Genomic DNA, 24,249 nt, shown 5'->3' with positions numbered 1-24,249 from the left:
TGAGGTTTGGACACCTCAACAAACCCTTAAGAGAATGCTAGACTCGTGCTGATGGTGATGGAGGGTGCTGTTACTGATGGGAAATGGGGAGCTAGTACTAACAGCGACAGAAGATTCTGGTACAGATCATGACTCATGATTGGGCATTGGTGCTGATGGTGATGGAGGGTGATATTAGTGCTTGTGCCTGAGGGTGCCTGTACTAATTCGAGGGTGATGGTCCTGATGGCGACTAAGGACATTATTACTGATAATGACTCAAAGCTCCAGTACTGAGTGTGACTGGTAGTGCTGGTGCGATTGGTGACTAAGGGACTTGCAACCGATCATGGCAATGGTCCTGATGGTGATTGAGGGTATTGGAACTGATGGTGACTGAGAGTGCTGATCTGATAATTTTGCAGGTACTAGTGGTGACTGGGTACACTATTGCCGGTGGTGATTGAAATGACTGGTACTGATGGTGACTCAACCTTCTGGCACTGTTCTGGACTGGTACACTTGTACGGGGTATGGGTGTCAGCATACGGACCCCCATATATCTGGTAAAAAAGCTAGAGTTATCAGGGGGATGCAGATCCTCACAAAGTCAAGTTTACTCCTACTGAAACCACAGATTTTCTACAAAAAGAGAACAAGCTACAGAGCCTTCTTGGGTATAACCCCGAATATATGGAACTCTCAGCCACAAGATGTCCTCCAAATCTTATCTACCTCTTCTTTAAAAGAAAAAGTGAAAACAATTCTAATGAACACATTTCTGCCCTAAGATACATTATGTTTTATTTTTTATTTACCTACCTATTATTCAGATACTCTGTATGACTACTACATTGATGTGCAACTATAGATACCATGCTTTACCATAGTCCTACCATGCTTCTCTTACATGTGTGACGAGTGTCTATTCTTGCAACTGTATCATACCTACCCTATAATGTAAAGCACTCTGATACCCTCCAGGGTAATATTCAAGGTATACAAAACTTTATAAATACATTAGGACAAACTTCAGTAGAAGTTCAAGGGAAATAGCAGTGTTCAGCAAGAAGCCTTACACTCAGGAAAGCCCAGGAGAGAGAGATATGTTCCCTCTCAAAGTCAGGATGAAGTCTGCTTAACTAACCATGAAACACCAATTGAAAATATTCCCACTGCTGAGATCCAATCAGGTAACTTCGTTCGAGTGGAGTCGACATACCACCTAAGGTCCCATCTCCAAATAATTAGGTATACAGATGGTAACCTTGAATATTGCTTTCTCCTGGACGCCTTTTCTCATTATCGATTTCTCACAATCGTTGACAACTTTCTTCTTCTAGGACTTACAATCAGCCATTTAATACACACAAATAGGCCTTTTACTAGAATCATGATAACACACCTGCAGAAGAAAGAAACCCACATTCTGGTCAAGGTTAAAGCATGCATTTTCAACTAAGGCCTAATGGTAGGCTAAGTTAACCCAGGAATCAAGATGGATGCAGTTTACAGCATTATAAATCAATGAAACAAGTAATCATTATTAATCGTAAATATGAAATGAACATGGTTGCATCAGTCTATTGATCAACCTAACACATTCATGTGTGCATTCCTAATGAGTACAATGGTTACATGAGGTTAATTTGTTTAAGAGATACCACACACATTAATGAAGTTAAACCACACATGGAATATAAATGTTGTATATAAATGTGTACATTTATATACATGACATAAATGGGTAGGAGTATAAATGACGCTGCTCCAGGTGAATTGCCCCATGGGCGTCAAGCATTTTCAGATTTAGTAAGGAATTGTGGGAAACTGGTACACCTAACAAAAATCAAGTGAAACCACTTGGCCAGGGCGCACTGTTGCTGAGCCACTTGCTAGAGGCAAAAAATCATAGCAATTTTAACATCCATAAAAACATGCAATCCATTGATTATACCCAATGATTCAAATTCAAATAAATGCGTTAAACCATCAGCTGGTAATTTTTACTCAAATTGAGTGATACATAAACATAATACAAAGTAACAATTTCATCCATGACACTTGAAATCCATAACAAGTTTAAAGAATTGCCCTATGCATTTCGGGCCGAGAGGACCTTCGTCCGGGGCTCAATCTGAAAAGATAAAAATAAATCAAATGTAACTACATTCATCTTACAATGTCCAAGGCACAGACTAGTACAAAACTGCTAGAAATTCTACATACTACATAAAGATATGTTGTCACTGTATAGCATGTAACCATGATGGGCACAAATGTGAAGATTATAACATGGCAAATGAGTGCACCTTTTAAAAACAGCAAAATAAGAAAAAGAGTGAAAAGAATGAAGGTAAAGACTCAAAAGGATCAACAAGTCATATGCCCAATACACTATCGGTATCTAAAACATGCATGATATAAAGACAAAACTTACTCGACAAAATTCAAAAATGAGAAGAAACATGCCCAGAGGCATGAAAGTCTGTCACTCGTTGCAACTGTGAATAGTTAAACACTATGTTAAAAGAAGGTCCAAATAGTATGGCAGTTGTCCCAAAAATATAAACAGAGGTAATGCTTCTGGCTGATGTACTGACCTGAACTACTCCTTGAACACGGAAATCCTTAAAGAAAATGCACGAAGACAGTATCACATGTGGATGACTTCATGGACTGAAGATACAAACTGCAGAATGACAAAGTTCCGATCACCATTTGTTCTGAAACAATTACAGTACCCTTATAATCGCACTGAAAGTCACAAAGCTTACCTGTCCTGTAACTGATGACAACTGTTCGTATACCGTTGCGAAAACTTGCCGCCTCCCGGACACCACGATCGCGTGAGCGGGGGAATATATACTAAATGATGAAATCCGATGCACTGCTGTAAACGTAAACAAACTAAATGAAAAAGCCATTCCCGCTCCATGGACCAAGTAAAACAATAACAAAACACGTGAACCTTCAACGTACCTATAGTCATAAGCTCTGCCAGTTCCGACGTTTACTTCTTCGACCTGCTTGAGGATGTCGCATAGTCACAAAAACGCCACGCATGTGTGGTAAACATGCCGTGAAAACAAACAACGGAGATCGCGCAACATTAAAGAGATTCTCAAGTTCAGTCATATCAATACGTTTGAAAACCATAAAGGTTCAAGAAAGTGTCAGAAATGTGTTCACTGCAACAACGTCATTGTGAGTAATGTCATTAAGCACCCACACACAGGAGAAACTGTCATAACTAAACATAGTGCTGATTGTAATTCCAGCAATCTAATTTACGCAATCAAATGCCCCTGTGGCCTATTGTACATAGGCAAGACTGAGCGTAAGGTAAAGATTCGGATTTCCGAACATAAAAGTACTATTCGGAACAATAATCCCAAAAGCAGTTTAGCGGTACATTGGACCACAAACAGACACACTAGAGCGCAGTTGAAATTTCAGGTGCTCGAAGTTGTGAGGCCCACACCGGGAAAGGACATAACAAAAACTCTTCTTCCGAGAGAAGTGTATTGGATAAAACGTCTAGAAACCCAAGATCCCAAAGGGATTAATGACAGAGTTGATTTAGGTTGTTACCTTTAATTCTGCACCATAGTATCTAGACATGTTAGGTTTCAGGTTGAGACATAGTTACCATGTTGATATGGTTCATATTATTTTTGGACATTATAACACATTGTTTTTCATGTGATGATGTATGTCATGTATATATTGTCGATTTATCAAATGTGCATCTTAGTTTTCAATTTCTTCATTTTACTTTTTCTTTTCTCTATTTTTTATTTTTTTCTGTCACGTTTCATGTTGATCACGTGCTCGTTGGATATCACTCGCTTGTGTTACGCGGATGATTTGGATGTTATTACCTTAGATATTTTATCGCTGTGGCTACTGTTATGATTCAGCATGGGTTGGCAAATTTTTATCGGTGCCTTTGAGATGGCGGAGCTATTATTGTGGTTTGTTTACATAACGTGGTAACAAGTCCGTTGTTTGTTTTCACGGCATGTTTAACACGCATGTGTGGCGTTTTTGTGACTATGCGACATCCTCCAGCAGGTCGAAGAAGTAAACGTCGGAACTGGCAGAGCTTATGACTATAGGTACGTTGAAGGTTCACGTGTTTTGTTATTGTTTTACTCGGTCCATGGAGCGGGAACAGCTTTTTCATTTAGTTTGTTTACGTTTACAGCAGTGCATCGGATTTCATCATTTAGTATATATTCCCCCGCTCACGCGATCGTGGTGTCCGGGAGGCGGCAAGTTTTCGCAACGTTATACGAACAGTTGTCATCAGTTACAGGACAGGTACGCTTTGTGATTTTCAGTGCGATTATAAGGGTACTGTAATTGTTTCAGAACAGATGGTGAGCGGAACTTTGTCATTCTGCAGTTTGTATCTTCAGTCCATGAAGTCATCCACATGTGATACTGTCTTCGTGCATTTTCTTTAAGGATTTCCGTGTTCAAGGAGTAGTTCAGGTCAGTACATCAGCCAGAAGAATTACCTCTGTTTATATTTTTGGGACAGCTGCCATACTATTTGGACCTTCTTTTAACATAGTGTTTAACTATTCACAGTTGCAACGAGTGACAGACTTTCATGCCTCTGGGCATGTTTCTTCTCATTTTTGAATTTTGTCAAGTAAGTTTTGTCTTTATATCATGCATGTTTTAGATACCGATAGTGTATTGGGCATATGATTTGTTGATCCTTTTGAGTCTTTACCTTCATTCTTTTCACTCTTTTTCTTATTTTGCTTTTATAAGGTGCACTCATTTGCCATGTTATAATCTTCACATTTGTGCCCATCATGGTTACATGGTATACAGTGACAACATATCTTTATGTATTATTAGATACAAAAGAATGGTGGATTTGCTATTTTGACTCGCACATCAATATTCGTTCTCATTAGTCAAGGGTCAATTCAATTTTCAAACATAATCAGCAATATGGAGTGCTACTTTGGCGTTGGATGCACATCCACCTAGGGCATCAAACCGTGACCACCTTCCCAAACGTCATTTCGGGCTGTAGGTCAACACAACGTAAATAGAACACCAGTGCACTTCCAAGATAGTCACTTTGATCCCTTCGCTATTATAGCGTTTCACAGATAGTCCATATCCTTGATCAGAAGCCAATTCCACAAAACCAGAAGGTGTAAAAAATTCAAGCTCTTATTTTGCAAACGCTATGGTCCATAGCCGACGCGCGTTTCGCCCCCTTCGGGCTTTCTCAAGGCTGTACATCATACATGTAACAAAAAAATAAAAAAATACATATACTAAATCCCAAGTGTTACATCGAGATTTCTAAACATATGCACTTAAATGATCACTTTTTCATCTTTATCATGCAACATCATTTAGTGTAATGACCATCTTAACCCTCACCTTGTGGATGAATCATGCAGTTGCCATGCACCCCTATTTCATTGGAATTGTTGAGAACTGCATATTATGAACCCACTGGGGAAAACCGAGGAAAGCCGCACACTCCAAGTCATCCAACCATAGTTGCTACCTAGCACCGTGTTACTCCGTCATGCATGATTTCAAACAATAAACCAATCAGTTATAAAAACCGCGCAACATCGCTACCATATAATTAAATAGATACCCAGTGTCAGAAGGAGAAAGGTGACTACCAGTGACATGTGTGCCATGAAAGATCCAACGCCATCTCGCCCATGCATATGGCCAGAATAAAACATATCCGCTCACCTTTTGTAGTGTGATCATAAATCTCAGTTCCTGTATCTATATGAGATTATTAAAATACTACTGTTGTATCCTTGTCCAGTTAATCTATAATGCAATCCACAAAACAAGATATACTTTTCAGAATGTCATTTGTTTAAAACTTTTCAAAAAATTTTGCTGATTTCTTTATCTCAAATTTAAGACAAATTCATACCTTAGCCTGAACAGTCGTTATGTTATTGCAGGATCCTTTTGTTCATATCAAATACGTAGTGTGGCGAATCAATCTTCCCAAAAGCAATCTCAGTGTGGAGCCATGCTACGTTCCACAACCTGTTGGTTAAATATTATATCACTTCAGAAAAGTACCCGGTTTATATATGTTATCTAACACTTTCATATCTGTCAACCAATTCCAGGTGCTAGCTAGTGAAGAGTTATCCCCATTAGGGCTCGAATATCTCAGCCTTAATACTTATGTGTCTAGACTGAAATCGACACCCATATCTACGAGCCACCGATAGTTACGCTCCATCATAACTTATGTGGGTATGCCGTTACAAGTTCATAACTCGTATCCGTGACCATTAATATTATACTTCATTCCAACTTGAGTGCATGTGCCGACTTCGACTCCATACACCCGCATTTTCGTAAGCTATAACTTACATCCAATCTTTAGTATTTTTAGCTTGTTATTTAAAGCCTCACTGAACTTATCTCGTAACAGTCCCATTATCAAGTAATCTTACCTCAGCATAACCAAAGATCTGCTTTGAACACCGTCCCTGCAATCTGGCGGCATCAATTTGATTTATTTTTATCTTTTCAGATTGAGCCCCGGACGAAGGTCCTCTCGGCCCAAAATGCATAGGGCAATTCTTTAAACTTGTTATGGATTTCAAGTGTCATGGATGAAATTGTTACTCTGTATTGTGTTTATGTATCACTCAATTTGAGTAATAATTACCAGCTGATGGTTATCGCATTTATTGAATTTGAATCATTGGGTATAATCAATGGATTGCATGTTTTCATGGATGAAATTGCTATGATTTTTTGCCACTAGCAAGTGGCTCAGAAACAGTGCGCCCTGGCAAGTGGTTTCACTTGATTTTTGTTAGCGTTAGTTCCAACACAATAGGGACATTGTGTATGCCTAGGCAGCACGCTTTAGTTTCAAAGATTCAAAGCAGATTATTATTTTTTCTAAAAATTAAGGAGTGCCCCTTCCCGTTCAGTCAAACTGGTACACCTACCAAACAGAGGGGTAACAAAGAGAATTTTCTTTTCTTCTCCTTGTTATTTTGGTATTTTCCCTTCTAAGGTTGTTGAATTCTGCCTTACGAAGTCTCTTTAGAATTATTTTTTTTGCAGGATGGTATAGGTTCTGGCACAAAATAAAATCCGGCCCATAACGTCGGCATCCTTGTACCATTGTGGAAGGGTGCCTGCATTGGCACTAGGCAGCCTCAAGTGCACCAGCACTGGGAGAGAGCTGAAGACCACCATATCTTAGAAGAAAAGGAGCTTTTCAGTGCACTCCCATTCTGGCAATCCGGTGCAGCAACTTGCCTTGATGCAATGCATTGAGAGAATCCTTAATAAATCTTCCCCAAGTTTACACTGGAGAATATAAAAGTTAGCAACTAGAAAAATGTAAACAAGAAAGTTATTGTGGGTCTTTCAGACTGCCTGAATTGCATCTCTTGATGGTGATTTATGACACAATGCCCACTGGCATCAACCATAAGGTAGAAGGCGATTTGTTGTTCTTCAGTATAAATACTAACTGGGCAGTACGTGTGGTTGTGTTTTATTGAAGAAAACTGTTTTTCATTTTCACCAATACTTAAAGAGAACCACACCAAAATACTTGCCTTTTCTACTGACCCTCTTTAAAACTTCATACTTGTTTTTGTCTCTTATTCCCATTTCTGCCGTATTTTGTGGCCTAACAACTTACTGGTGTTAGTCAGAAAAAACAGTCAGTGTTCCTGATATTAAGTCTGGTTTTTGTTGCTCTCAAACAGACATACTGCTTATAAGATAAACAGAGTGGGGTTTGCATCCACCACTTGATTTCTTCCACCAGCCTTTCCAGCCTTTGGGTTGAAACTTTATGAATCATGTCTTGGCTCTGGTCAAATGTTATTTGCTGCTAAGGTGTTCTACTAGGGTGCCCTTGGGTCCAATTATTTTTTTTTTGTTACATGGAAATGAAAGATTAGCCATACTGAAGTATTTCTTGCCTTTAAACCCGCCTTGTTTTTGTTTCTAGGTGAAAAGAAGGTGTGATGGCAAGGAAGCTTCTATAGAGTACTCCCTCTGTTTGTCATTGAAACAAAGGTGAACTATAATTGTTTTGTATTATATTGCAGTATTTGAATAGCGCTTACTACCATGATGTAGAGTGCTGAAGAGCTTGCCTGCATGAGTATCGTGCTGCACCATGTAGGGTGGGTGGTTGGAAGGATGTTGTTTTTCTTTTGATCCTATGTGGGAAGTGTTTCCATGTTGTGTGTGATTGCCACTGAGGTGTGGTTATAGTGTTATGGGAAGCAACACATAACAGTGTGTTGAATGGTGAAGTGTCAGAGAGAGGCACACAGTTGTATGGTTTTCAGTATGCTGGTTGCTTTGAACAGTTCTGCAGGTCCCTTTGTGGTATTTCATATGCTATAGTGTGGTTATCCGGTTACTGCACTGGGTTGTCCAATCTAAACTTTTGTGTATAGTTGTGGTCCTGAGCAAGAAGGTTCCCTTGACATCCAACCTTTATGTGAAATAGAAAAACATAGAACTGTAAGAAGACCCATGTGTCATTATTGTTTGCTTCTTTATTATTTATTTTCTAATGCAAGTTTTGATTGCAGCCCTAGCCAACGTGTTTTGTCCCCCATGGGACTTCTTCATTTATGTGTACATACCATACCCATGCTGCACAGGATGCTGAATGAGAAGGTACTCACTGTTAAGGAATCATATTCATTCCATGTTTCAGCCATTGGATGACAAAATATGATAAATGATATCAGTGTATGAAACACATTCAGCCCTGAAGAAGTCCCAGGGGGTCTGTGGATGAAGAAGACTAGGACAAAAAATATTGAGGTTTACTGGTATGTTTACTTATAAGTGTTAGACTTAGACCTGGCATCATTGGCGTGGGTTTCCCTTTCTATTTTTGCCTTTGCCTCCTGTGTTTTGGCTGTGTATTGGACTTCATTTTGCTGGTCTAGATGCTTTGGGCACTTTGCCACTGCTGTTCAGTGCCAAAGTGCAAGTGCTCCCCATGTAAATTATTGTTATGGATTGGTGTTTCTATAATTGGTTTATTTGATTTACTATTCAGCCCAAGTACAGTGCACTGTGTGTGCCCAGGGCTTGTGAATCTTGTAAATCAAAAGCTGCTAGTGGGCCTACAGCTCTGATTGTGTCACCCACCCAAGCAGCCGGTAAATGTAACTCAGATCTGCCACTGCAGGATCCGTGCACAGTTTGGTACTGCCATGTCTACTTGGCAGGTGCACCCATTTGCCAGGCCCTACCCTTCCCTTTTCTTACATGTTAGTCATCCCTATGGTAGGCCCAAGGTACTCCTATGGGCAGCATGAAGTTTATGTGAAAGGTAGGCCATGCCCTGGTGTGCATGACATGTCCTGATAGTGAAATACTGCCAGATTCGCTTTTCACTATTGTAAGGCTATCTGTCCCCTTAGGATAGAATGGGGAGTTTGCATATAACATCTTATAAGCACAACTGCAGAGGGGAACAAGATAGGAATAAAACGTTTAGTATGCCAGAACTAAGAATGTTAAGAATAAGATGCATCTTTCAGTAAGGGTGATTTTTACATTCTGGGTTTGAAATAAACACTTTTAGAAAGTAGGTATTTACTTGCTTAGTCCTCCAGTGTGCCTCTGCTAGGATGTGTATTGACTGTCTGGCTTTGGAGTGACAGGGGCTGGGGATGTGCATTCTGTTCAGACAGACTTGGGGGGTTAGGTGTGTCCTGCCTTTCCAGGGTGAGCCAGGGTTGGGCTGAATAGACCTGGGCTGCATTTAGAAAGGGGGAGGAGATTTCCTTTCACCTGAATGGACCTGGTCTGCCTTACACAATGCTGTCTTCACCTCCTGCCAGAAAGCTGCACCAGAGAGGACATAACTGGTTTTGACTGGGGACAGGGCTTCTCTGCCACCAGAGAACAAAGGATTTTGCTGTATAAATATTTGGGCCCAGACCTCAGAACTTTAGATCACCTTTGGACTACAAGAGGAACCTCTGCCAAGGAGGAGAGCTGGAGAAACTGGAGGAGGAGTACTGCCCCTTTGCATTGCCCTGTTTGGGGTTCGCCTGCAGTGGCTGTTTCTGCAAAGGAGAGGAACTGTGTTGTGCATTCTGCTTGATAAAGTGTCTCCAAGGTCTTGAAGTGGAGCTTGCCTCCTGTTCAAGAGGTTGCAGGAACAGCAAAGGCCTCGCCATCCTTCTGGGCACCGTCTCTGATTCCGCTGGTCCCAGTCACCACAGAAGAAAAGAGCATCAGACGCCGTCACCGAGTCCGTCGCAGACTCCGTGTCCTGAAGGCACTGCAAAGAGCACCGCCTTACTTCGCAATGCAACCCTGGTCTCACCGTTTCCATCAACGAGCTGCCGCTTGCACGCATCCTGTGGGCACCAAACTCCCCACCTCTTTGCTACACGCTGCGTGACCGGCTCTGTTGTTGCCCGGCTCAAACATCAACCAGCTCCGTCGCTGCAACATGACCTGCCAGCACTGCATCGAGAACCATCTCACACTGCAACGCAATTGTTAGACTCTGTCGTGTTCAGTATCACAGTCGCCCCGAAAGGAGCTACCGATTCGGAGGAACTGTGTTTTCACGTTATTCCTGCAATTTAAAGGTTATTTTGCGCAGTAACTATTTTTACAGTATTGTATGTTAGAATTTGGTCATTTTGGGTCTTGTTGGTTTCGATAAAGTTTTGCATATTTTTCTAAACTGGTGTGGTGTCCATTTGTAGTGTTTTCACTGTGTTACTGTATGCATGCACAAATGCTTTGCACACTGCCTATGAGATAAACCTGTGTGCTCATGCCAAGCTATTAAGGGGGTGAACAGGGGTATTTTAGAGGTGTATCCCCTTACCCTGAGTAGGAAGAAGGGTCCCTACTTGGAGAAAGGTACCTACCTCTGCCAAATAGAGACCTTCATTTCTAATATTGGTGGTCAGCGGTGCGAATCTGGATTTGCATTTTTGCCTTACAGATAGTGATTGGTGTACACTACTAGCATAGTGCAGACCATTACGCAACCACATTCTATTACTGAACTTTTCCTTTTGGGTTTTCTGCAACTTAAGAACTGCCAATTTTCTCATCATGACCAAGCCAGCATCCTTGGCATCTATTGATATTGAATTTGAAGAATATAGGGTGAAACCTACACTGTGTCTCAGCTTAAACCCATCTGCAAGAATTTTAAAATCTCTGTGAAAGGCCTCATCAGAAAGGATGAATACCAAAAGGCGCTGTGGGCTTGTTTGGAATCCAGAAATGCCAATGGGCAGGAGGAGGAGCCTCCATTGGAGGCAGAGAATGTGGATAGGCAGCAGAAGGGGCTGTTGAATCTGCCAGGGGGTAGGGTACCTTCCAGAGATGGCAGCAGTGTATCTTTAAGAGGTCTGTCTTGAGAGGAGTAGGAGGACAGAGAAAGAAATGGGGTGCATGAGAGGGAGCTTGTTAAGCTTCCGCTGCAGAAGGAAAGTGACATCGAGAGTAAGAAATTGAAGTTAGAAAAGCAGAGATTGGCCACGGAGGAAAAGAAGATGCTTTTAGAGCATGAGAGAGGTTTGAGGGAGCTGGATCTGAAAGCAAAATGTATTGAGTCCAATCTCCATGGTGGCAGCGCACCATCAATTAATGGAGAAGAAAGGATGTACATCCCCAAGAATGTAATTAAGGACTTTTTGAAGAGTGAGGACATTGGGCAGTGGTTTAAAGCCTATGAGGTAGCAAAGAGGTCCCATAGAATCCCTGAGAGAGACTGGGGGGCGGGGTTGTGGAGCCGCTTAGTCACAGAAGGGAGGGAAACTTTGCTAGTCTTACCCACTGAGGATCAGATGTCATATGCTCCCATGAAGGAAGCCTTAATAAGGAGGTATGGTTTGACACCAGAGTTGTACAGGCAGAAGTTGAGGTCCTGTAAGTAGCTTGAGTCAAGCACTTGGGTGGAGTATGTGTCCTATTTTGGCAGAGCACTGGATGGTTGGGTGAAGGGTAACCAGGTAAATGATTTTCAGGTGCTCTATGATTTGGTTGCATGGGAGCACTTGTCAGGCAGTTGTTTTCCAGAGCTATGCCAGCATCTGATTGCTAGTTGGCTGACTGACTCCAGGAAGCTTGCTGTGGTGGAGGACCGCTGGGTCAGTACCAGGGTCCACAAAGGTCATGTGGTAGACCCTGCCAAAGGTGGGCAGGGTTTCCATCAGAAGAGTTGTGGGACAAGGGTAAACACAAGGAGTTCCAGAAAGGGCCCCAAAGTAATTCCCAAGGAAAAGGTTCCCACTCTCCCACTGAAAAGAAGCCATGGGTCCCGGGAGGTAAGCCTGCCCGGAAGGGCCCCAGGACATGTTTTGCTTGTGGTCAGGTGGGCCACTTCATAGGGGATCCTAGGTGTCTCAAGAAAGCCACTTCTGCACCCACAGGTGCTCCGCCCTGTGAGTTGGCTAGTGTAGCCTTGGGAGAGGAGTCGCGTTCCCAGGAGGGGTGGGGATGGGCAGAGATGACACTGGTCTCTTTAGAAGACAGTGAGATGGTCTGAAGCGCTCATCTGCCTAATGATACCAAAAAATATAGGCAGTGGGTGACCATTAATGGCCATAGTGTGGAACCTTTGAGAGACACTGGAGCCAGTGTGACAGCTGGATCACTGACATAATATCGAGGGACATAATATCGAGTATCAAAAATATCGTTGACAAAATATCGACAGACAGAATATCAAGTTTGTAGCTACAAACAGGTAAGTACAAAAGTATTGAGTAAAAAATATCGTTTAAAAAAATGTACTTTAAAAAAATATCGACTTTATTAAAAACAATATTAAATTTAATTAATATTAAAAATTAATTACTGAAATATACTTAAAAATACTTAAATTACCTTATAAAAATTAAATAATTAATGAAAGTTATAAAAAAATGTTTACAATCATATTTGTTAAAACATATATATATATAGTAACATAATATAATTAAATAATATACAATATTATTACCGTACTATAGCAGAAATGTTAAAATTACTATTCCCACTCCAAGGAATGCAACAGTAGGGAAAGCGTTGGATAGCGTAGGGATAAAAATTACTATTCCCACTCCAAAGAGTGCAACAGTAGGGAAAGGGTTGGATAGCGTAGGGGTACAAATTACTATTCCCACTCCAGAGGGTGCAACAGTAGGGAAAACGTTGGATAGCGTAGGGGTAAAAATTACTATTCCCACTCCAGAGAGTGCAACAGTAGGGAAAGCGTTGGATAGCGTAGGGGTAAAAATTACTATTCCCACTCCAGAGAGTGCAACAGTAGGGAAAGGGTTGGATAGCGTAGGGGTAAAAATTACTATTCCCACTCCAGAGAGTGCCACAGTAGGGAAAGAGTTGGATAGCGTAGGGGTAAAAATTACTATTCCCACTCCAGAGAGTGCAACAGTAGGGAAAGGGTTGGATAGCGTAGGGGTACAAATTACTATTCCCACTCCAGAGAGTGCAACAGTAGGGAAAGGGTTGGATAGCGTAGGGGTAAAAATTACTATTCCCACTCCAGAGAGTGCAACAGTAGGGAAAGCGTTGGATAGCGTAGGGGTAAAAATTACTATTCCCACTCTAGAGAGTGCAACAGTAGGGAAAGGGTTGGATAGCGTAGGGGTAACAATTTCTATTCCCACTCCAGTGAGTGCAACAGTAGGGAAAGTAGATAACATATTTATCAATTAATCAATTTAATAAAATTAATTCTCAATTAAAAGTTAATTAATTACCAATTAACAATTATATAACTATTAATTATAAATAAATAACACTACATTAATTAACATATTTTAATTAATTATATTTAACTTACTTTCCACCCTATTCCCCTAGAAACCCACAACCCGCTACAAAAATTAAATTAGTTAAATTAACATAATTATCAATTAATCAATTAAATAAAAATAATTGGCAATTAAAAATTAAAAACTTACTAAATAAAAATTAATTAACAATTAATTAGAAACAAATACCAATAAATAAATTAACATAATCATCAATTAATCAATTAAATGAAATTAATTGGCAATTAAAATTTAATTAATTACAAATTAAATACTAATTAACAATTATTAACACATACCAATACATTAATTATCATATTTAATTATTTATAATTAAATTACTTCCCACCCTATTCCCCTATAAACCCACAACCCGCTACAGAATTAAATTACGCAAAATTTAATTAACTATAAATTCATTAATTTAACTACATCATAACATAAATAAACACTTTTAACATAAAATACACTATAAAAAATTCGATATTATTAAATTTTCGATATTTTAATTAACCTATATTATGTACTTCGATATTTTGACTATCTATATTTTAAAATTCGATATTACATTACTTACCTTCAAAACGATATTTTTGATGTCGATATTCTTCCATTCGATATTTTGTCCAGCCTATATTTTGAACTCGATATTATGTCCATTCGATATTTTGTAGTCGATATTATGTCTGTTTACCGTGACAGCTGTCAGTTGTCGGCTAGTGTCTGAGGAGCAGGTGGTCCCCAACGCATTCTACCCAGTAGTTACAGCTGACAACCCTGAGCGCCTCTGCAAAGCGGCATTGGTTCCCTTTGAGTGTGTGGGGGGGTCTCAGGTACCTTGAGAGTAGCTGTGAGGCTAGCCATGACTGTTGACTGTCTGCTAGGCAACGATTTGGAGAGTTCCATTTAGGAGAAGGTAGAGTGGCAGTCTCATTTAGAGATGTTGGGTCTGCCTGAGTAGGTGTGTGTGACCACGCGATCTATGGCAGCCAGTAAGGGAAATCGAGGACCTGGAGCCTCAAACAGTGGCTCAGGTGCCTACCAGAAAGAGAAGAGGCAGGGGGTGCGGGAGACTGGTCCCCAAAGTTCCCACGGTCCAGGAGGAGGCAAACCCTAAGGGGGATGCCTTGGAGCCCACAGGGCAGCAGGTGGCTGAACTGGGGGACCTGCCTGAGCTGACCCATTGTCAGCAGGAAGGGGGCCCCTCCAGGAAGGAATTCTGCCAGGAGCAGCAGAAATGCCTTTCTCTTGTTGGTTTGCGGCAGCAGGCTGCAATCCAGACAGCAGGTGATCAGTCTGGATCAAAGTGGATTTACTGGAAGAATGGTCTCCTGTATAGCAAGCCTTAGGTTGCTGAGCCTGGGTTAGCTTGTGTGCTGATGGTACCCCAGTGCTTCAGATCCTTCTTACTGGGTCTGGCTCATGATGTGCCTTTGGCAGGGCATTTGGGGCAAGACAAGACCTTTGAAAGGCTTGTCACCTGCTTTTACTGGCCCCAAATGCGCAAGCACTCTGACACACATTGTAGGTCTTGCCAGACTTGTCAGGCGAGTGGCAAGAGAGGGAGGAAGTGCCAGTCTCCTCTCCAACCTTTCCCTGTCATCAGCGCCCCCTTTGAAAGAGTGGGCATCACCATTTTGGAGCCTCTGGATCCCAAGACAGCCATGAGCAACAGGTTCATCCTGGTCTTGGTGGACCATGCTACCCAGTACCCGGAAGCCATCCCTCTCTGGACTGTGACAGCCCCCGTGGTGGGTTGTGCATTGATGGGGATTTTCTCCTGTGTGGGATTCCCCAGAGAGGTGGTGTCTGACTGGGGTACCAACTTCATATCCACGTATATGAAGTCCCTGTGGCAGAAGTTTGGTGTTACCTACAAGCTCACCACTCCTTACCACCTCCAAGGTAATGGGCTGGTTGAGAGATTCAACCAGACCCTGAAGGGCATGATTATGGGTCTTGGTAAACCCATGAGGCATAAGTGGAGCGTCCTCTTGCCATGCCTTTTGTTTGCTTACAGAGAGGTACTGGAGAAGTTCTTAGGGTCCAGTCCCTTTGAGATCCTGTATGGGTATCCTGTAAGAGGATCCCTGAGTCTGGTCAAAGAAGGCTGGAGGAAAGCTACCAGTAAGCCTCCCCAGGATGTATATAGCTACATGCTGGCCTGCAGGCACCAGAAAAAGCTCTTCAGACTACTCGCTCAGGCGAATCTGCTAGCCAGCTAAGAAGAGATGAAACGGTGGTATGATCAGAATGTCACTGTGATCGAGTTTCAGCTGGGTCTGAAAGTGTGGGTCATGGCACCAGTGGAGCCTTGTGCGCTCCAGGGTAAATGGACTGGGCCATTTGAGGTGGTGGTGCACAAGAGAAAAGTCACCTACCTGGTTGACTTGCAGTCTCCAAGGAACCCTCTGCGGGTCCTCCATGAGAACTGCCTTAAGCCTCACTTGGACAGATTCAAAGTGGGCATGCTCCTGGCGACAGAAGCTGGATTAGAAGAGGAGACTGAGCCTCTTCTTGACCTCCTGTCTTCTAAGGAACATGATGGGTCAGTGGACAGTCTAACACTCCCCCCGCCCTGACTCCTGAACAGCAGAGTTACTGCCATCAACTGTTGGGACAGTTTGCTGCTCTGTTCTCCCTGACCCCTGATGTCACTCAGTGGTGTGTCCATGATGTTGACACAGGGGACATTCCTTCTGTGAAGCACAACATTTACAGAGTGACTGACAGGGTCAAAGCTTGCATCAAGGAGGAGGTCTCCAAGATGTTAGCGCTATGGGTGATTGAGCCCTCAAACAGCCCTTGGGCCAGCCCAATAGTCTTGGTCCCAAAGGCACGCCGCACCCTTTGCCACGCTAGAACTCCTGTTCTGTGTAGACTATCGAGGGTTCATTTCAGTTACCAGGACTGATGCACACCACACCTCCAGAGCTGATCAGCTCATCGATCGTTTGGGAGCTGCCAAGTACCTCAGTACATTTGACTTACTGGCAGATTGCCTTTACTGATGGGGCAAATGAGAGGTCAGCATTTTCAATGCTAGAGTGGCACTACAATTCTGGGTAATGCCCTTTGGGTTGAAGAATGCCCCAGACACATTTCAGAGGTTGGTCAACCAGGTGTGGGCTCGACTGGAAGATTTCAATGTCGCCTACATGGATGACATCACAGTGTTCAGTGCCAGTGTTTTCTTTTTATATTTCTTTTTTATTAACACAAGGCTTAAAAACATGAAAAAGAACAACAGTACGCGAGGGAGACATTCTCCTATATCGCTCACCATCCGACAGAGGGGAAAAAGGGGGGGAGGCAAAAAAAAACACAATACATAATCATAAACAATTACGGAGATGCAGGAATATCAATGGGTGCATCTACCGGTGGCACAAATGTCCCCCCTATAACTATTCCATAGCCCCCACACAGGTGTCCACTTACGGGGGTGGCCCCTAGCCACATAAACAGTTTTTTTCTCGGAACATACACCAATCCATGTTCTCCTTCCATTCTTCAACTGTCGGCACCCTCTCAGACCCCCACCTTTGTGCTATATTCCGCTTCGCAATCATATTACCTAATGTTACCCACTTGCTCTGTGCCACATTTAGATCCGTAGGTGCCCAAATATTCAGGAGGCATCTCTGTGCTTCTGGTAACACAGCCACTCCCAGAACTTCTCGCATGACCTCATGCACCCCACTCCAATACTCGACCACAATACGACACTCCCAAATAATGTGAAGAAAAGTACCCACAAAGCCACAACCCCTTCTACACAAACCAGTCTCAGACAGTCCCATCTGAACCAGGCGAGGCCCTGTGACATAAACCCTGTGCAGTATTTTCAGCTGAACAAGGCGGAGGCGTGCGGGGATTGTGACCACCTTCGGTGAAGAGATCGCAGCCTGCCAGTCCTCATCATCAAGTTCAATACCATCCTGAGACCATTTGTCCCTTTGCTCGACCAGGAGATCTGCTCTATGATCAATACATTTTTTGTATATCAGGGAAATAGTCTTCTCGGGCAGGTGGCCATCCAAAATTCTAACTTCAAGAGGAGACGCCTCGGGGAGGTCCTCCTCCACTGGCAGCACCGCCATCAACGCATGTTTGACCTGCGCATAGCTAAAGTACTCCATTTTCCCCAATTTATATTCAGTTTGCAGTTCCTCAAACGTCTTAATCCCCCCCTTTACCAAAACCGCACCGATAGTAGAGATCTCTATCAGATCCCACTTGTCAAAACCCTTTGTATTCCAAAGCTTGCCCAACCTTTCAGAGTCAAAAGCGGGGTAGCCTGCGTCAAGCGATCCCTCCATCCATGGTGGCATCACAACAAATCCGCACCACATGCCTCATTGGTCCTGTCAAACCACTCCCCACCGATCTGGCATAGAGCGCTCGACTATAGGAGTTCCCAGGGAGAAGCCATCTATCCATTGCATATCCAGGGTCAGTAGGGGATCGATAAGTACAAATGTTAATGGCTGCCAGTTGTGAGGCCCAATATTATCGCCTGATATCATCGAGTGCGATCCCGCCGTCATACCATGGAAGCGTCAGTTTAGCCAATGCGATCCGGGGTCTACCTTCCCATTACAGACTACGCTGTAATCCCTCGACCTCTCGAAAATAGTTCGCTGGCACAACATCTAACGTATTTTGCAGGGCATAAAGAAAGCGGGGAAAAGACATCATTTTAAAGAGAGTCGCTCGTCCAAGCAGGGAGAGAGGAAGTCTCTTCCAGCATGCTAAATCACTGCGCAATCGGACCAAGGAGGGAAGGAGATTCCTAGCATAACGGACCGCGGGGTCCAAGGAAATAAATATTCCCAAATACTTAAACCCATCCGCAGCTATTTGGATCGTACAGTTTCTCGGGGGAATCGGGGTGTCTCCACTTAGAGCGAATAGCAACGATTTACCCCAATTTATAGAAAGCCCAGAGTTCCTTCCCGAAGGAAGACAACACGTCGCCAACCGCATCCAAGGATCTCCTAGGTGAGGCCAAATAAAGTAAAATATCGTCCGTATACAGCGAGATCCTATCCTCCCACTGTGGCGACCACCGGATACCTCGGACCGAGGGCTCCCAGCGGATCCAGGCAGCCAACGGTTCCATAGCCAGTGAGAACAGGAGGGGAGAAAGGGGGCAGCCTTGCCGGGTGCCCTGTCCGAGATGAAATGGTGACAAGACCCGGTTATTCACAATTACTTGGGCAAGAGGTTCAGCATATAACAAGCGAACCCAGCGAATAAAATCAGAGCCAAAGCCAAATTTAGCAAGGACAGCACACAGGTAGGGCCATTCTATCGTATCAAAGGCCATTGTTGCATCGAGCGATGCTATTACAGTGGGTTCCATCAGAGTGTGAGCCCTGGCGAGCACCCCGTGCAGCTGACGCATATTGAGGGCCGTATTCCTCTGGGGCATAAAACCCGATTGGTCGGGGTGTACCAAACCACTAATGACCTTGATCAATCTGTTAGACAGGATCTTAGCAAGGATCTTTGGTTCCACATTTATTAAGGAAAGGAAGCACAACAGGATTTCGGTTTGCCCTCCTTATGAATAACCACTATAGAGGCCACCCTATGATCATAAGGCAGAATCCCCTTTTCCCGGGCTTCAATGAACATGCGCCGCATGTAGGGGGCAATTCTATTGGGTCGAAGTTTGTAAAGCTCAATTGGGATCCCATTAGGCCCCAATGCCTTACCGGAGTTTAAGGAGCACACAGCCTGAGCCACCTCATCCGTAGTGAGGTCCCTATCCATAACTTCCCGATCTTTCCTAGACAAACATGGGAGCTGCAAGTCGCGCAGCATCAATTGGGAGTCCTCCTCCGGAAAGTCCGATACCGATGTGTACATATTGCGAAAATACTGAGCGAAGCTGTCTACTATAGCCTGGGGATCAGTGAGATTGAGCCCGTCTTCTGTCACAAGCTCCGGGAAAACCCGATCGGCCCTATCCTTCTTGTCCAGCCAAGCAATTCGCTTCCCAGCTTTATCCCCAACGTCATATAGCCGACCCTGCCGTTCTCTACTCAGGGCTCTCGCAATGTTCGTAACCAGCGTTCTACACTCATGCTGTTTGAGACTAAGGACATGCTGCTTTGCACAAGTCACCTCCCGCTCCAGCTCCCCCTCTAGGCCCATAATCTCAGCCTCAACCTCCACAATGTCTTTGTCCCGGTCCTTCCCAGCGCCTGCTATCAGCGAAAGAGTCTGACCCCGAAGTACAGTCCTGAAAGCCTCCCAAAGCGTAATAGGCGAGGGCACCGATCCCTAGTTTTCAAGGAAGTAGTGATCTAATGCCTTAAGCAGATTCCTTCTAATCTTGGGATTACGGAAGTACCAGGGATTAATGGGGGCCACTCTACCCTCAGACCAGAAGGCACACCAAAACGAATCCAAAGTGTGGAGTGATCGGAAATTCCCCTAGCGAGGTGCTTTGCCTCCAACACACAAGCTGCATAAACAGCAGTAACAAGACAAAAATCCAGTCTAGACATGCTACCATGAGCCCCAGAGTGAACGGTATACTGTTTCTGATCCGGATGGAGCAATCCAGCTATCAACTAAACCCATGGTCTCAAGGAAGTCAGATAGCCAGCCATGCGTGCGTCCCACATCCCTCGGGGGATGCCTATCAAGAGCTCCAGAGACGACCGCGTTAAAGTCACCCCCCAGTATCAACAGACCACTTGGATGGTCCAGCAGTGCCTTACCCGAATCAACAAAAGTAAGGGTTTGCAGGCTAGGAGGTACATACACCGACAACAACGAAAGAACATGCCCCTCCCATCGACCCGTCACACCCACATATCTGCCCCTTTCATCCTCTAAGACAGAGTCAATCACCAATGGGAGCGTTTTACGAGTGAGGATACCCAGTCCCCTAGAACCAGTGGTAAAGCCCGCATGCGCCACTAATCCGTAACCCATTCTGTGCAACGCTTTACATGTATTTCCAACCAAGTGGGTTTCTTGTAGCAAAACCACATCAGGAGCATACCGTTTAAAATACTGAAGAACCACACTACGCTTGATTTTATCCCCAAGCCCATTGACATTCCAACTCAATACCTTTAGTTCCCTACCCCCCATCATCGAACACACCGATGGAGCGATCGCCCCCCAACCACTGAGCACCCTTCAAGTCAATGCCTTGAAAAACCACAACACACAATACAAAAAAAAAAATGCCCTCCCCAAACAAACCCCACTAGCCCCCCCTACCTGCACCCCTGCTCACGGTGTACCTCCGCCCTCAACTCGCAGTGTGCCTGTCGCCTCATACTCTAACTACTAAACTATCGGAACTATCGAAAAGGAAATCTGAGGAGGAGTATGACTCACCGATTCCCGCCCTGACCCCCAAAATACCATTGGACCTGCTTAAGCCCGCATCACACCCAACTTATGTACAGATAATGATCAGCAAGGATACAGTCCACACCGTCGACCAACCCAACCTGCAACAATATCAGTCATTATTCTTGCTCCTGTACGCCGTCAGCCTCATCTCCGCTCCGACGCCGCCGATCATCTCGGGAGGAAAGTGTCTCCAACCAGTCCGAGGCAATTTCAGGATTGTCAAAGAAGAATGCCCGACCTTCATGCTCGACTCTCAATTTGGCAGGATACATCATGGCATACTTCAGGCTCTTATCACGAAGTTTCCTTTTGACACCCATGAAGGTTTGTCTTTGCTTCTGTACCGCTTGCGTGAAGTCTGGAAAGAAACTAAGGGTAGAGTTTTCATACTTGAGAGGACCCCCATTCCTGGAGGCCTGCAGCATAGCGTCTCTGTCCCTAAAGTTAAGCACCCGTGCAATCATCGGCCGGGGTGGCGCTCCAGGCCGCACTCTCCCGCCCGGTACCATGTGCGCTCTTTCCACAGTAAAAAAATTACCCAGGCCTTTAGGTTTCAGATGGTTAAGTATGATGTCCTTGACAAAGAGGTCCGCAGCCTGGCCCTCGGCCTTTTCCGGCACACCAATAATACGCACGTTGTTCCTACGGGCTCTCCCTTCATATTCGTCCAACTTACGATTTGTGACTGCACTCGAGGTTTTAAGATCACTCACTTCCTGTTGCAACAAAGCCACATCATCCGTTAGACTGCAGGTCTTAATGTCCAGTGACTTTACCTTCTCCCCGGTTTTGGTGAGGTCCACTCGGAGTAGGTTAACCTCAGTCGTGACCACGTCGAGCTTATGATCCAGAGATTCCATCTTCTGCCTAAGGGAGGTTTGCACCCCGTCAATCCCGGCCATTACATCTTGTAGCGTTGGCTCTATCCCAGTAGCCGATGCCTCCGCACCTCCCTCTTGCGATTTTCAAAACCCGGGGGGCGAGCCCCTGGGTTGCGTGTAGCGATCTAGCTTATTGGCTTGGACGTACTTCGCCCCTCTAGTAATCTTGGCTTGTGTCTTCTCCGGTTCAGGTTGTGTCACCATTTTAACGCCAAGCAGAGATCGGGCCCAGGCGCTGCAGAAATCCCACCTCGGAGACACCAGTTCACCAGCAACACCAAGCAGGCGGTACCTCAGACCCTCTCAGTAGACCAGTGTGGACCACCACCAACCGCACAGATGAAAGTTACAGGGGGACGGTGATCCCTCAGGTCCCCCCCACCTCCACGGAGCTGCGCCGGATCCCAGGAGTAGCTCAATGGCCAGGCCAAAGCATACCTGTACAGTGCAGAAATCAGCCAGCCAACGTCCATGGGTCCCAGTCCAGGAGAGTCTCCCTGCCCCCTGTCTGAACACAGCCACGTTGAGCCCCCGTTTCTCTACGCCACCTCCACAGCCTCCGCCTCAGGCACAGAGTCCGGGGGGGGCCCTTAATCTTCACGGGTTCCACAAAGTCTTACAAGGGGCCCCCAGTGAAGAATTCAGCCCCCCTACTCGGTCGGGCACCACCGGTAGGCCACAATTCAGCCTCCACCACACTGAGTCCAACACCGGCAAAATTCGCACCACCAAGGGGAAGCGCGTCACCTCCGCGGGCCCAGATACCTCCTGACATGGGAGCGGATAGGGGGGGGGGACGCCCAGTAGTCTCGGAGAAAGCGGCAGGATGTCCACAGGGCAGAGCCGGGGGATTTCGGGCACGCCCCCGATGTTGTTACACTGCAGCCGGGGTCCAGCACCAACTCAAGACCCCGGCTTTTCGCCCAACTAGGCCGCAATCTTCCGGGTCCGTTTTATACAGTTCCAGGCGGCGGATCGGGACGCAAGTTACAGCGCCCACGACTGCTACTCATCAGCGGGCAAATTCTTCCGTCCAACTTCAGGATTTTGAGCAGGATTTACCCGGGGGCAGCGGGGGTCTCGGGAGCCTCTAGCCTACGTGGCCATTTTGGACGCACTCAGGCTCCTCCTCCGTTCAGTGCCAGTGTTGAAGGCACTGCAGAGGACAGACCTCACGATCAAGGCAAGCGAGTGCCATACCTTTTATCAATACCGAAAGTCATAAAGTTCGAATTTTTCTCTGTTTAGTAGTAGTAAAGTTAGGAATCCTAACTTTACTACTACTAAATGCCTTTTGTGAATACTGAAAGTCGTAAGGATTTTGTCTCAGATTACTTTTGTGAATCGGGCCCTCTATGTATATTGTAATACTGTAATCCTTGGATGCCCCAGGGCTGATTTGGCTATTAACAATAACATTTTGTGGTGAAAAAAAAAGAGGTTAAAATATTACTTATGAACAAATTTCTGCTCTAGATCTCACAATTTGACTCAGTATCTACACTATGAGTATTATTTGAATTTTGGTTCATCTCTATTGTTATGTTGGCTTGATCCTATGGAGGTAACTCTCCTCAATTTATGAGCTTTCACAGTCTGTACCTCTCTTGATTATGTTGTTGTTTGCTTTGCTGGTTCTTCCTTCCGATCATCTGTAAAGCACTCTGATACCCTCACTGGTCATGTTCGCGCTATATAAAACTTTATAAATAAATAAATAAAGACCACTGGAAAACATCCCTCATTTCAGCTGCTTCTTTTTAATATCGATCCATTTCTCTTGTACGAGAAAAGAGACTGATCAATAAATAACACCTTTTTATTGAACACGCCCGTCTCTTCCTTTTCTCTACATTCTGATGAGACTAAGAATGCACGTACTGACTGAGTAAAATAATTGCCTTGTGCTCACACGACTCTTGAGATTGACTCTTGATTAGGGGAGAGCAAAGTTGTCATGTTCTATGGTTGTCAGAAACTAAATCCCTTCTTGTCTAATCAGGGAAGTTAATCCTTCCTTGAACATTCGAGAAAGTTTCTAGCGAACTCTGAGCTTAGCTGGCAAACCCAAAAATTAAGTCTAGTATCGACAGTAGTAGACCTAGTTAACGTCTGGCCTAGGCCTTTACTGCTGTAGGTACTATTCCAATGCGCAGAGCCTATTGGGAAAATAGGAGCTA

This window comes from Lissotriton helveticus, chromosome 3_1 (genome assembly GCF_964261635.1).
Source record: "Lissotriton helveticus chromosome 3_1, aLisHel1.1, whole genome shotgun sequence".
NCBI lineage: Eukaryota > Metazoa > Chordata > Amphibia > Caudata > Salamandridae > Lissotriton > Lissotriton helveticus.
Note: the sequence above shows the minus strand (reverse complement) of the source record.